Here is a 16,078-nt window from a genome sequence, read left to right on the forward strand (position 1 = left end):
CAAGAAGTTAAATTTAACTCCATGAATAGTACAGAATATTCAGCAGATGATACATACATTATTTTATCGGTGCACATCTCTGTGAACATATAGTGTGTCAGGCACTGCCCCTCTGGCAGTAAGGCCTAGTGGTTGGAGCAGAGGTTGACACCAGACATAGGGTCGGGATTGGGCCAATGGTGGCATTGGACTCAAGATCTGGGAACAGCCCAGGGTCAGAACAGAGATCAGAGTCTGTAGACAAGCTGAAATCAATAATGTAGCCAGAGTCCAGGTGCAGGCCAAGTCACTACCATAAACAGGGTCCAGGTCTAGATAGAAGGCTGAAGTCAGGTAGTCAGAATCTGAGGCTGGAGCAAGGTCAGAGTATGGCTGGAACAGTGCTCAGGCTAGGCTAGGGCAGGAACAGGATCAGGATCAAGAGCAGCTGGGAGTCTTGAGAGTCTCATACACTGTAAGGCTGCAGGAGGATTCCTTTCTGGGTAGTGCTGTTGCACACACTGATCTGCATCTCTGGAGAGGGTGGGGAAATACCTGGGTCTGGGTGTCATCAGACCCAGACTCTGTTCTGGGGTAGGCTGCTGCCGCATGCCTGAAGGCTGAGTCACAGAAGGCTATATGGGAAGAGTATGGGCAGATCTATACTTAAAATACTGGTTTCAGAGTAGCAGCCGTGTTAGTCTGTATTTGCAAAAAGAAAAGGAGTACTTGTGGCACCTTAGAGACTAACAAATTTATTAGAGCATAAGCTTTCGTGAGCTACAGCTCACTTCATCAGATGCTGCATTGGAACAGCTGCACTGCCACAGCACTTTTATGAAGATGATCTAAGCTGACAGGAGAGAGCTTCTCACATTGGGGTAGTTAATCCACTTCTGTGAGAGGCAAAAGCTATGTTGGTGGGAGGTCTCCCACCAACATTGAACTGTCTACACACCAGCCCTTAGGTCATGACGTAGTTATTGCAAAGTAATTCTGTAGTGCAGACCAGAGCTAAGTCAGTGCAGCTGGGTCGTTGCATGCCTGAATGGTGACTCACTGCATCTCTTTTGGAGGGGAACCTGAGCATGCAGCCTCTGTTCTTGGTTATGAGGATGGAAATTAGGAGTCAGTTCATTCATTGGTTTCAATGGTGTTTTACCTGCTTTACACTGCTGTTCAGTATCTGATCAAAATTTTAGTCCATAGTATGCAACAACATAAAACTTATTTCTGATACAGACATAGTGTTTTGTGCTTTGTTAACCCCAAAAATCTTAGCATTCAATATTTGAAAACATCAAAGGTAGGGAAAATATCTAGTGTTTTATAAATAACAAAAATTGACCAATGCTTTTAAAAATCTGCCTACTAACTTTTACAAAAGCAAACAAACAAACACAAAGAAATGAAAAGAAGCTAGCAGATTGAATAAACAACTAATTAAGTCTCAAAGAATTTTTCGTAGCATCTCGTTGCATCTTGCATCATCAAGGGGTACATGACGACAATTTAGTAATCAATGAGATATAATCAATGGTGGCATTGCCTTGTGTTGTAGCAATAGTTATAAATAAAAGTTTGGTGTGTTTTGTTTTTTGTTTTCAAATGAAAGCTCATATTTCCTTTGGTCATTTGTTTGGTTGTGGCCATCGTAATCATGATAACCTTTCATTAATCTTTCTCTAATTTACTCTTATTTTAATATCAGTAAAAGTATAAAAGCCTCAAAAATATGCTCTATTAAGTAGAGAAATACCTAAGTTACCAGACATTCATTTCTGAATAAATGGAAAATAAGGGTTTGTGGTTTTCAATATCATTTTATGCTATTACCACTTTTACTTGTTTAATTTAGGGCGGAGATACATACTGTCTGGAATGACCCATGTAGAATCAATCAGAAAACTATTCCTTTTTCTGACATGTCATGCTATGTAATACTGGTTTAATCATATATGATGTAAAACAATGTTGTCTTAGATAGCCCAACATGCAGTGCAACAGTACTGTGGATATATATTAAAAGAATGTGTTTGTACTGCAGATACCTGTTGTGAATTGGTCATGCTTTGGTGGGTAAAGGCAACCCAGAAATTGCACATTCTTTCAAAACACACAAAAAATCTGGGTATTTTGTTACTTGATGCTTGCACATCTAATGTTAACAAAGATTGATGAATTTGGTTTTTTTGGTACATTCCTTTCACCCATTCTTCATCTGTTTTTGTCTCTGTATGCTTTGGAGGCATGACCTATGTATTTCTCTGGTTTTTAAGCATGCAGGTTCCTATGTCAATCTAAATATCTATGAATGGTATGTCTATGGCTCTATTGTTGTAAGTTTGTGGTAGGGTAGAGACTTGAGCTTGGGTGCCTAGATGAATGCGCTAACCACTGGACCATTCTTCCACTCAATGGCAAGCCCAATCTCCTTCCATCTCCTAATATCCTAAAGCAGGACATCAGAATATTCCAAGAAAAGAGCAGACTGTTTGTACGTTAATTTTTTTGTCATTTGGTTCCATCACACAAGTGCTAGCATTATAAATATTTTGTAATTGAATTTTATAAACATGTTGAAGGGGCCAAATCCTAAAAGATGCTGAGTTCCTGCAACGTTCAGTGGGAGATTCAAGTGCTCAGACTTCCCAGGGTTTGGCCTAAGAAGCTTGCTTACATTTTAACAGAACCATAGAAATAAACACTTGTGTCTTATTGAAGGAAGAAGACATGACTGACTCTGACGTAGTGCCAGACATGCCTTTGGCATATAATGAGGTAAGCAGAGTGCTTCCAGCTTGCATCAAAAGTACCAATAGGACAATGGGTCCACTTGAACTAAGTTTGCTATCATGACAGTAAAATGGAGGTGGCAGGGGGAAATGGTTTATATTTTGTGTAGTTAAAAAGCCATCTTTCAATATCAAAATTTACCAAGAATTTATAAATAGTTCCTACATTTTATTAAAAAAAATTAATTTGCATAACATCTAAAATACTGACTTAATAAAGATGAATAAAAACATGACTATCTTGTAGAACATTCCAAAAGGGAGATGTGAAACCTTCTTAGTAATGAGTGTGATATGATTAATTGTGGCATTTCAGTTCATTATGGCGATAGGGATAAATAAGAATGTGTTGAGGTAGTTTAATTGTTAAAGCTGCCATTTCTCTTGCCCCTTGGCTTCACTGTGGTCATTACAATCAAGACTGAAACCTTTCATTAACCTTTCTCTATTTAATTCAATCTTTTGAGTTTATAGCAGAATCCAAGATTCACAAAATCTGTGGGCCATTTTACATAAAGAGCTTCACCTTCCTGTCTTTGCACAGCTGGTGAAAAAGGTAAAATACGACCTTGCTTGATAGCAGTATGAATTATTTAATTTCCTTATTGTTTTTACTCATATTAGGCCTGATTCTTCACACATTGCTACCTCACCATAATAGCATGAAATGGTGTAAAACATCTAACCAAACTGAACTGTCTACATGAACCATGAAAACCTGAGTAATAATGCCTGCTGCAAAGACCCTCATACCTCACTGAAAAAAGTAAACAAAATCCAGAACACCCTCACTAGGGCAACAGATCAGTAACAAAAAGAGTTGGAGCATGCCACCAGCACCTATCTGTCTAAACCAACCATTCATTGGGAGGCATTAAAGTTGACAAAGGAAATCTGTGCCAATACATGGCAGCCAACCACTTGCTCATCCTGTCTGGTGAAAGCACTTGCAGAGCACGTGGGCCTCTGCTCAATGATGACATCAGTATACCCATCATGGAGGGAGCCCAAAAAAGGCCCTGAGGCAGGCAACAATACAGTTGATATTAAAATATAAATATATATATAAATCTTACTTCCCACTTTGTTCACAAATCTAAGTCCGTGTTACTGAGAAGAGAGTTGCAACTTGCCTCTAACAGCATCCGACTTCTGCCAATATCCTCAACCACTCTAAGCCAGGTTTCAGACCCAGCAAGGAGACAGTGTGTGATCCCTTTTGTAGCCAAAAGCAATGGTGGCCACAAGGAACCAGCTAGCCACAAGGAACTGCTAGCTCATCCATAGAATATGGTAAGCAGGAGTCAAGAGAAAAGTGCTCCTTTTGCTCAGGAGGGCCATGAGTGACAGCTTCCACTCGTCAAAGAAAACAACCACTGGTGGAGATGGAGCTGTACAAGGCAGGGTGATTTCTCTGCTCCTATTCAATATTTACATTGCATTACTAAAGACTTTAAGATGCTATAGGCTCAAATACCAGAAATATGCTGCTGATATATATGTAGGGCCCTACCAAATTCATGGTCCATTTTGATCAATTTAACAGCCAGAGGGTTTTTTAATTGGTCAGTTTCACTTTTTCAGCTATTTACATCTGAAATTTCACAGTGTGGTAACCATGGGGGTCACACCCAAAAGGTACCCAGAAGTGGATCTGATCTCCCCCTCCCTTCCCCCCATCCCCAACTGCTATGCAAGGGAAGGACAAGTCCTGTCTCTCCCCAGCCCAGCAGGGACTCACAGCTAGGAGCTCCCTGGCTGGGGTGCTTCCAGGAGCAGGGGGATATTGCACTCACCTCCACAAGTCTCCTCCAGCTGCAGGAATGTCTGGGGTTGGAGCTTCCTGCAGCAGGGGGAGGCACTCCGCGGTCTGATCTCCCCCTGAGAGCAAGAGTGACCATGAAGGGGAAGGACAAGTTCCTCCCTCCCCAGGCCAGCTGGCACTTGCAGCTAGGAGTCCCCTGACTGGGGCGCTCCCAGCAACAAGGGGGAAACCATATTTCACAGGGAAGGTCTTATTTCACAATCGGTGACGCATTTTTCATGGCAGGGAAATTGATAGGGGCCTATATATATGTATCGCTATGATATAGATAGCTATAGTGTTCACATTTCCTAGACCATCACCCAACTTTCCTGGGGCTAGGAGATATACTGAAAGTGTCAGATGCAACAGCTGGCTTCTAATCAGTCCAAGCAAGGTGGAGGTTATGTTGGTGCACAGTGGGCAGGATTTTGAAGATTTTCTAGAAATCATGACCAGCAACTCTGTCAAAATTTGATTGTCAAACAGATGCAATCATGGAATCTTACTTGACTTCACATTACAGTTGGACACCCAAGCCAAAACAGTGGCCAGAAATTCTTTTTTCTACCTCTAATTGGCCAAAAGCTATGCCTACACCTCACAAAGTTCCAACAAAACCAGTTCTGCTACTTCAGGCATGAACAGCTACAGTGCTATATGCTTTGGACTAACAATGCCCCATCTCCTAGGTGGAACAGGTAGGCATGAACACATTCTACTTTAAGTGGCTCTCCTATTCATTAGTGCATCCAGTTCAATACTGGGGCCCAATTACAGGAGAGGCCATCTCATCCTCTACATCACAGGTATAATGCAGCTAATGTTACCCAGAACAAAGTGTGAGTGGGACACAAGTCATTTACAGCAAAGAGCAACCAGTTGTTTGCCACAGTAGATGAAGATGATCACATCTTGCTTTTTTCAGGACCCGATACAAGACTCACAAATTGCAAACCCTGTCACCCATAAATGCACAAGCCCCCAGTGTGCAGTAGAAAGCACAGTCCCAACCGGGATCATGCTGAAACTCAAACGTTGCTGTATATGATGCCTAGATATTACACAGATTGACACAATAAAAATACTTTGGGTGAAATCCTGGCCACACTGAAGTCAATGAGAGTTTTGTCATTGAGATCAGTGAGGGCAGGATTTCACTCACAGATGGAGGTAGTCCCAAACAGGCAGTAGCATTGACAGCTGCACCTCACTGCTATCACGGCCCTGTTCTGGAGGAGCCCCTACACAGGGAGAGAGGATTGAATACGATGCTGAACTACTGCTCCATGGTCTCTAAGCTGAGAAAGCAATATCAGAAAGTGTCTAGCTCAAAGTTTTACCTGAAGCAGGTTTTAGAAACACTGTTTTTCCTTCTGGCACCTTAGAGACTAATAAATTTATTGGAGCATAAGCTTTCGTGAGCTACAGCTCACTTCATCAGATGCATTTGATTGAAAAAACAGAGGAGAGATTTATATACACACACACACACACACACACACGCACGCACACACACAGAGAACATGAAACAATGGGTTTATCATACACACTGTAAGGAGAGTGATCATTCTAAGGTGCCACAAGTACTCCTTTTCTTTTTGCGAATACAGACTAACACGGCTGCTACTCTGAAACCTGTTTTTCCTTCTATCAGCAGTGTGTCTGGTGTTGTAAATTACTCCTGCAACAACTGAAGTCAGTGGCAGAACTCCCATTGAGTCCAATCATGTTGGATCAGATCCTTGTTGGATAGTTACCTGGGAGGTGAGATGAATCATTCTGATTGTCTACCTTCTGAGATGCCCAAAAAGTGCCAGTTGTGATCATCTTTTTCATGTGGATACTTGCTCACTGGTAACTGGGCTTAGACTACCAAATCATTACATAAACTAGTGAACAGATCTGGGATGTATAACTTTCAGTCACTATTAACTCTGATGGAGTGAGTCTCTATACTTGTTTGTTTTTATTGTAAGTAGTGCAAACAGCTTGTGATTTTTCTCCATATCTAGCCACAGTTGTGAGCTGGAAGCCTTGTTTTGAATTACCTGGCTTTGGGGCTTTAAACTGAACCTTTAACATTGCTGTTTGTATTTAGTTTTACATAACATTGAGCTGTTACTTTGCCCTAAGCTGTGGAAGTTACTTCTTTTTAGCATCCCGTCCTTGACATAATCCTGAAGGACCCAGCTTGGAAATCTCCTTCTGGCAGAACAAGATCTCTTCATCTTTGAGGTCACGTTCCAGGCTTTTGTTCAGTCACAAGTTCTGTTTGGATTTATCTTCACTGTGTCTACTTGAATATTCAAAAAATCATCAGCTAATTTGTGTTTTTTTTTTTTTTTTTTAAAGTCATGTAAAAGACTGATTTGCTTTGACAGGTGGATCAGAAACAGAATTGGAGCTATTTTGTCTGGACCTAATTAAACAACCTTCATTACTGGCAGGTATGTGTTTGTGATGACTTAAAATTAGCTTGATTAGAATTAAAACTCAAAATATAAGGCATTGAATAGGTGGGTTGAAAATTATGGTTTAAAAATACATTCTATGTAGAACATTTTAAATGGGGCAACTGCACTTGTAAATTTTAAATCATCATGCCAAATCCCATTTTGTGTTCTATGTTAATGGCACTTGTCACGGGTATTCATGAGGGTATGGCCAATTCTTATAAAATTGTTCCATGCTAGATCACAATTATGAAACTTTAATAAAACATTTGTAATTCTCATTTGTCTGTTAGAAGCACAGAACTTCTGTCTGAGTTTTGTGTAGCCTACTTTGAGTGACATTAACCCCTGTGAGTAGGACCCCACCAGCATGAGGCTTATTCACCACTTATGTCCCCAAAGTAGGGCTTAAATTGAGACTTAAGTGGTGCATAGGGCATGTGCTGACCCCTGCACAGGACTGACTTTCACCACTTGGGAGTAATTGTGCTCTGTAAAGGTGAAATTAATTTTTTCAACCTAGGCCTATGACAGCATTTTCCCCTGCCAGTTACTATTACAACCTATGGTGTAGATGTCTCAGCCCCTCAGTATCACCTGAATAGAATGTTGGTGCCATGGGGTCCTGTGGTCCTTTCCTGACTATCCCAATTGCAACTCTGGTAGACAAAACCAAATACTCTAATAGGTTCTAAAACATTCCTCTGACCCTGACCATTCACCTAGGCCAAGTAAACTGCTGCATTCCTATATATTAAAAACAATACCGTACTATTGATATAACAATTTAGCACATAGTGCTGCTAATGCTATATGTGAATGCACCTACTCTGAGAGGGAAGGGGGTTTGTGCAGGAAGCTCTGGGAGAGGTGCTTCAATGCACTGCTGAAGCAATGCTTGGGGTGTGTGTTTTGTATTCTGTTATAGTTTTAACAGAATACAGTCTTGTTAGGTGGATGCACTATAGAATTGCAGGGGAAATATATTGTGCCTAAAATGGATTAGCCCAATGGGGTAGGGCCACAGGGTTGTTCTAGGGGAAATGGGTTTTGTTTTCTAACTAACAATATTGGAGCAAGATTATATCTGTCACAAGTGAAAATACTATATTGATATCTCATTGCTTTATGGATCTACAATCCTCTGGAGTGTTAAATATCCAGATGATATCCCTGAGAACTGGATTTTGCATTTGGATCCCTGATTTAGCTGACAGAAGTGAAAAATCACATGTAGTCAGGCAACTATGTATTGACAATGGAGCTCAATTTATTCCACTTACTGTCAACATTAATTTAAGAATAAAATATCCACCTCACCCCTGGATCTTCTGACATCAGATGATGGCATACAAACACTTATAGCCCCCCTCTCCTCCGGTAAACCAGGCTTCTTTTGGGACCTCAGCCCTTATGTGTCAAAAGCACATGGATATGGAGATATTGCATGCCCTTTTGAAGGACCCTAACATACCAACAGACCCTTAGCTAAGCAGTAAGGACAGGAATTGTCAGGCTACTTCCAGCAATCCACCGTGCAGCTCTGATGGGCAGATCCAGGCCCATTTATTCATTTTATAATTCAACTTTATAATAGTGTCTGGTGTTTTTTCTTTTTAAACATTAACAAGGCATTTATTTATTTTTAATTCACCACTGCTTACAAAAGGTCCCAGGAGTGAATGTATCATCTAACACAACAAATTACATTTTTGATTTCAAATGAAAACAAAAAGACCAGCAACAAAACATTGCCATCCACTCCCAAACCAAATGTCACTGTGTCAGCAAAGGTCTGAGAAGAGATGCACATTACACTGTCCCTGAAAGATAAACAAACCACTGACTTCCCCCTTGTCCTGGATTGGGTTTGGCCAGTCTTTACACTTGTCTGTATCTAATTTTCCAGCCCGAATCATCTGGTAGATCCTAGTAGCATGGTAAGGCCTCTGCCTGGAATTAGGGCAAAATAACCTTGTTAGATATCATAAAGATATCACTAGACTGGTGCACCAGCTGCAAACCTGAATAGGATCCAGCCCCCTTGTCAAAAGTAGCAGTAATCTTCCCTAACTAAAATATCACTTTAAGATATTTCTCTATAAGTAAATCAGAATCTTTTATCATAAAGAATAATTGCAGTATCAGCAAAATGGGAAGGCAGCATGATCCTGCGGGCAGAGCACTGAACTAAGTCAGGAGGCCTATGTTCTATTCCAGGCTCTGTCACTTGCTTCTGGGTGACCTTGGGCAAGTCACTTCACTTCTGTGCCCAGTTTCTCTGCCTTTGTAAACCCCTTTGAGATGTACATGGAAAAGTGCTACATGAACTAGGTATTATTATTTTCACATATTGACTTACAGATTGTAACAATACTGTCATATGGCCTTGCCAAGGTTGGCATTGTATTGGAAATGCCGGTGTTCTGTACTTTTCTATATCGCCTACAAAACATTTTACTGGTTGATTTACTAGCAATGACCTAGGGCAGGCACAAATGTCTGTTTCACAAAGCTGCTATGCATTAACAGTTGCATTAATTATTCCCTTACCAGTTGAATAGTGTCTATGAACCCCATTCAGTAGTGACTTATGCACTACTTATAAGGAATTCTTAGAGAATTAATTTAGGGGGCAAATGTGAATCACTGCGTGCGTGTGTGTGCATATACATCATTAGTTTCCTCTTTTGGATAGTTCTTTTCCCATATGCATTTGGGTTACTGGTACCAGGCAATGATCAATGTGCAAGCCATGAAAACAGACAAAACCACTGAAAAAGCAGCCCTGTGCCTGATTAAGAAAGAAGAAAAACTTTTCCAATTGATTTAGTGCTTCATAAATTAGCCTAGGGACAGCTTTAAATTGTGCTCTTATAATGCATACAGGATTCTATTCATCTAATAATTTTGCTATTCAATAAAAAGATGTTTTGAATAGCAACCAAATATGCCATATATGCCAATATCTCAATTCTGTCGAGAGGATAAATGTGAATGAATGGATTGGAAGTGTCCCCCAAAGTGATTTTTCTCATATTTACTCTAATATAACTTTTCATTTAAAAATACATTGGGAAATAGTCTAAAAGTGGGAGTTTTAGGGAAATTATTACACATGTTGTTTCATTTATTAATGTGCCCACTTAGGTGTCAAGAGGGGCTACAATTATATTTCAGTTCCCATCCAAAGCAAGTAACCAAACATACACATTAACATATGAAATAAGCAAATTATGCTAGCCCTAAAGGAGGTAAGAAGGTATGTTCTAGATAGTGCCAATCAGAGAAATTCTCAGAAGGTTCCTTCTTCAGAATCCCCAGTCCATGAGGGGACTCCATCCACTTTTAAGCCAAAGTTAAATCTCTTTGTGGCTGCCTGAAGATATCACTATTTTTAAAAGGGCATTTTCTAGAATCTTTTAAAATATAAATGTAATTTATGAGCAAAGACTTCCTCAGCATTTTCATTTAAACTGCAGGAAATCGTAGAGTAATGGTGTTCAGTCCATATGTGGTCCCAAAGGATTTTACTAAGGCGATGAACAACTCATCTTATACCCGAACGCCCATGGCAGTGAAAATGCGTATTTACTTAGACAGTACCGTAATCACAGCAAAGGTAACCCAGCATATCTTGGCTAGAATCCATCTGGTAAAGGCCCTAGCCATACGGTTTCTAGTAAATACAGAGAAATCTATATGTTAACCACTTTTCCCAGTTTAAACTTCGTGGGATTTATGGTAGGTGCTGAGGCTTTGGTCTTAAACTTTCACTGGTTTAAAAAAGAGATCCATATTTAAAACAAAGTGTCAATAATAGATGTTTGCTTCATCTTTCTTACAATGTAAAGTTGTTGGGGTCTCTAGTAACACTGCTTCCTTCTTTGTGTGCTTGTTCTCTGTTATAGAAGCATCCTAATGTGATTGATGAGGAAAAGAAAAGGGAAAGTAATTTAGGAGCAAATAGTTACATATCACAGGTGGCGACCTTGTTAGAGTTAATATGGAGGAACTAAAACTTAATACTGTTAGAACCCCATTCCTTTTTTAGACCTGCTTGCTTCAACGATCCTAGAGATAAGTAAGTGTCTCAGTCTGGCTGGGTTGGTTCATATTAAGATGTGTTAAAGGGCCTTCTGAGCATAAACTTGAATGACTGTCTAGAAAGACCTAACTGGTTACAAAAAACTTAGGGCATCAAGTCCCAGTTTTGTCAGATAACTGTTCTACAGTGCCCTCTCTCTCCAAACGAGAAGGAACCAAATAAGAGTGGCAATAAGTTAACACTCTGGAACAATCAGAAGCATATGGAAGTATTGTCAGAACTGAAAACAGTCTCTAAATGCTCCATATGTTCCAGTGATGAAGAACATGTAGCCAACATCTCATCCAGAACTAAGACCAGAGGGAAATAGCATTCCTGAATAGGGTGTTATTCCTCAAACTGTTCCCAATAGGAAATTCAAGTGCTGGCTCTGTTTGCCAGGCCTCACAATCAGAAAACTCTGAAATGTTTCCTGAGAATCCCATGCATAGCTGAAGCAGGGAGAGATGCAGACTTAATTGTACAGGATTACAGTTTCCCTACCTATCCCCCCCCATAGTTTTTAAGGCCAAAATGGATCATTGTGATTATCTAGCTTGACCTCCTGTCATAAATATAAAGGGAAGGGTAAACACCTTTAAATCCCTCCTGGCCAGAGGAAAAACTTTCAGCTGTAAAGGGTTAAGAAGCTAAGATAACCTCGCTGGCACCTGACCAAAATGACCAATGAGGAGACAAGATACTTTCAAAACTGGGGTGGGAGGGGGGGAAATGAAGGGTTCTCTCAGTCTGTGTGATGCTTTTGCCAGGACCAGAGCAGGAATGCAGGTCAGAACTCCTGTAAAGGCTTAATAAGCAATCTAGTTAGATATTGTTAGATTCTGTTTCGTTTAAATGGCTGATAAAATAAGTTGTGCTGAATGGGATGTATATTCTTGTTTTTGTGTCTTTTTGTAACTTAAGGTTTTGCCTAGAGGGATTCTCTGTGTTTTGAATCTGATTACCCTGTAAGGTATTTACCATCCTGATTTTACAGAAGTGATTCTTTTACTTTAATTAAAATTCTCTTTTAAGAACCTGATTGTTTTTTCATTGTTCTTAAGATCCAAGGGTTTGGGTCTGCGTTCACCTATGCAAATTGATGAGGATTTTTATCAAGCCTTCCCCAGGAAAGGGGGTGTAGTGCTTGGGGGGGATATTTTGTGGGGGAGACATTTCCAAGTGGACACTTCCCCTGTTCTTTGTGTAACACTTTGGTGGTGGTAGCTTTTAACCTAAGCTGGTAAGAATAAGCTTAGGGGTCTTTCATGCAGGTCCCCACATCTGTACCCTAGAGTTCAGAGTGGGGAAGGAACCTTAACATCTCCTATATAACATAGAACTTCTCTGAATTAATTCCTGCTTCAAGTACAGTAGTTATGGTTGAACTTTTAGAAAACATCCAATCTTGATTTTAAAATTTACAGTAATAGAGGAGCACCATAACCTTTGGTAAGATTGTCCAGTGCTCCAGAAAGTCCTAGCAAAGGTGATAGATGTGCCAAAATGGTGCCTCTTGATTTCTTCCCCACTTGCCATCCACAGAGTGATTTCACAGTCTTTTATTGTACAATTCCTGACACATTTCTCCATAGTCCTGGAGGAGTTAAGCAAAACAGAGATGGGACAGAGACATGTCTGCAGTGAAGGACTCTGATGATGTCTGCTGTCTGAAAATACAGGACTTTGGGGAAAATATAGTTAAATATTTGGTTTATCTTTGGTTTATAGTGATATTTTTAGTAGACATAAAATATAGAAGCATTTGGGTACATATTTCAGGGCTAAATCTCCAATAATTGACTGCAATCAAAGAGGGAAAGATTTAAGTCTACAGCTACTATCAAGCCAAATGCCTTTTTACTGGTCTGTTTTCCTTGGAGTAACTGGAATCAGGAAATTCAGAAGGTTGGCCAGAGAATTCTTCCTAAATAAATTATTTCATGCCTATATTGACACAACCTTCTGAAACGGTAATCTCAGCTGTAAAATTGGCATGTCTCGTAGCTCCTATCCTGGTTTTCTGCCAGGGTATATAAACTAATTCTTTTAAAACTCAATAGACACTAGATGATGAAAACAGAAAGATCTATGGGCAGAAAAGCAGATGGGTTCATGTTTTGGATCCTTTGGTGTGCCAGAGCACAACTCTTACTTGGGAAGAGGGGGGGATATATGTGGCTTTATACCACCTTTTTGATCCCTCCCCTCCAATGCTTAGAGCTGCTCCAAGTTGTGTCAAAAGATAATGGCCCTACAGGGCATGCTCCATCAAAAAGGACTACTGAAGTACATCATGCTCTGACCCTGTTTTGCCCCAAATGCCCACACACCAGATGAGGAATCCCTGTTCTGGGGGAATCCTCAGCTACTGCTTAAAGTCAACTTGAAATCAATGACTTTCCCCGCACCACCCCCCCATCCCCCGCCATTTCTGTAAATGCTGTAGATCACATAGTTACATCTTGGATCATACAAACTTATTTCAGATGGTAAATGTAGTTCACAGGTTGAAACCTAATGTGGCTGTGTTCTCTCATTTTAAGGACAGCTATTTTTGAAGGGAATAATTGTGCATAACTTCTTAAGGAGAACATGCAAATATGTAAAGCTTATTATTTTACCTTTTCTACCCTAATCCTTTTACTTTGTTCAGCGGAAGATAAGAGTCTACATTTTTTAGTAAGAATGTAACATAGTAAGAAAAGAATATTAGGAAACCCAGGTTTCATTCACAAACTGAAATAAGGATAAAGATCTTTCTTTTTCATACCACACACAAATATATATTTTCTAATGAGCAATATGGGCATGATTCTGCTCTCATTGCCTCCAGTTTTATATGTCATTGGATTCAATCTTTATTTACATTCTATCAAAGCCAATGTGTTTTGTTTCTTATACTGTACCTTGATTTCTGGTTTCAGGGTGAAATAGATGTCACAGTGTAAGGCAACTGTGCCTGTATTCCCCCTCTGTGGTCCAGCAAGGGCAATCCATTCTTAGGCTTCTGTAGCCATCACTTCTCTTGGGCAGAGACAGGCCTCTCTCTCATTTCGGATGGGGTATTTCCAGGCTGCACAGGTCCCTGCCTACACTATGAATTCCCCAGTAAAATTAAACTGCCAGAGGAGAAAAGCAGAGCAGGCCTGCTGAGAAGCTAAACACAGCGTAATTACCCACAGTTAGGTTACCACACAGTTCTCTCTAAGCAAGCACATTTATTCCTAAGTAGAAGCGTTACAGAGAAAACACTGTAAACAATAAAAGAACCTATGCACAGGCTAATAAGGTTACTAGAGATCGCTTTAGTTCCCCCCACCCTCTCCAGTCAGTGTCAGTCTTTCCAACTTTTCCCTAAAGATAGGGGCCCTCACCCTGGACAGAAGGTCCTGCCCATGTGCTGCATCAGAATGAAAGCCCTGAGTCAGTTTAAGCTCAGGTTATTCAAAAGTCCTTTCTTTGTTTGCTAATCTCTAGTAAATCCAGTTTGAACCAGTATAGATAAATCTGTCCAGATGGTAGTGCCTGTCAAGAGCGGATACAATTTGAATGAACTTGCCTAATCACCCCCCACTCTTCTTAGTTCCTGGAGGGCTGTAGTTCCTCTTCCCTCCTACCTCAAAAGAATTATATCCAATCCCAGGCCCACAGTGATGTATAAACTTAATACAATGAGATTTAACTTCATTCAATAGGGCTTGTCCAGGATATTACAGAAAATTGCCATATCTGTCACAGAGGTCAAGAAGTTCAGAAATAGCTGCTTAAAATATAGGTTCTTTAGTCCATATTTGCAGCTGTAAATAAGTGGGCTGATTTTCAACCCAAACTAACTTCACTAGGAACTCATGGGTAATCAGCACTTATTAACTAAGTGCCCTGTTTTTTTCCTTATTTAGGGGCCTATTAGCCTGACTTTTAGGCATCCATTTTTGGAAAATATTCTCCTTATATTTTATTTAACTACAAAGAATTCTACTGTGACATAATTATGTATATGACTTTTTTCAGAACTGTTTATATTTATATTGGTGTTAAGCCTATTTATGCTTTTCACTATGTTTCTAAAACAGTCTTCTTCCCCAGTTGGGTGATATTGAAGTTCTGTTTATGTTTTCACAAATGCGTTAGGCTTTAGTGTCATTATTTCCAGTTCAGAATCACGTACTGAAAATAAACCATGTGTTTATGCACAAGGGGCCTGACCCCAAGCCTACTGGAGGCAATGGAAAGGCTTTTGGCTCAGGCTCTGGGTGAGGGATAAAAAGCTTTTTGGTGTGAGGGATAAAAAATGTAATTATTTCTCTAAAATAAACAGAATTACATTATTAAAATAAAAAAGTAATCTGTTTTCATTCCATCAGATGTATGTACACTCCAGAATTCCCCACTCCCTAATATACCTACTTAAAAAGTTTGATACGAGTAGCCAGGGAGTAGGGCTATGACAACTTACTTTTGGTGAATCTGCTTCTTGTCTGGGGGATCACAGGGTATAGATAAGGAGTGTTTTTTCTCTTTTAAAAAAAATATGAATGTAGTGCTTTTGAAAGGTTCTGCATTGACAGTCCTATGGGATGAAATCCTCAAGCTAATCTTCATGTCCATTCAGTCTTTGAGCTTTCTGAGATTGCCAACAAAGGTGACAGTTGCAATGGTGGCTTTCTCTGGCCTACACTGAGATCACCAACTCATTTCCTAAAGGTGACTGTAAAACAGGGTGGCTGCTTACTGAGAACCCCCTGCCCCCCCATCCATGGCCAGAGGTCACTCTGCAGTGTCCTGCCTCTATTTCCCCCCTCTTCAGGGCCCTTACACAGGTGTTGCACGCTTTTTCTGTGGTGAAAATACACAGCCCCCCCCACCTTGTGATCTGGGTTTATTCAAAAAAAAAATAACTCAAAGTCCAACAAACAAACATTTCTCTTCCTACTCCCAGGTTTCCCTGCCTGGG

General features: G+C 40.2%; 1 long non-coding RNA gene across 2 annotated transcripts in view; it reads left to right on the forward strand.

Annotated features, from left to right (window-relative positions):
* LOC119859665 overlaps window positions 1-16,078 on the forward strand; it is a 67,962-nt gene that overhangs the window by 38,606 nt on the left and 13,278 nt on the right. For both annotated transcript variants that reach the window (XR_006273805.1, XR_005294296.2), the window contains exons 6-8: window positions 2,704-2,760; window positions 6,236-6,345; window positions 6,963-7,028. This is a non-coding gene — a long non-coding RNA (uncharacterized LOC119859665). The remainder of the gene's footprint in view (window positions 1-2,703; window positions 2,761-6,235; window positions 6,346-6,962; window positions 7,029-16,078) is intronic.

This window comes from Dermochelys coriacea, chromosome 8 (genome assembly GCF_009764565.3).
Source record: "Dermochelys coriacea isolate rDerCor1 chromosome 8, rDerCor1.pri.v4, whole genome shotgun sequence".
In the NCBI taxonomy this organism is placed as follows: Eukaryota; Metazoa; Chordata; order Testudines; family Dermochelyidae; genus Dermochelys; species Dermochelys coriacea.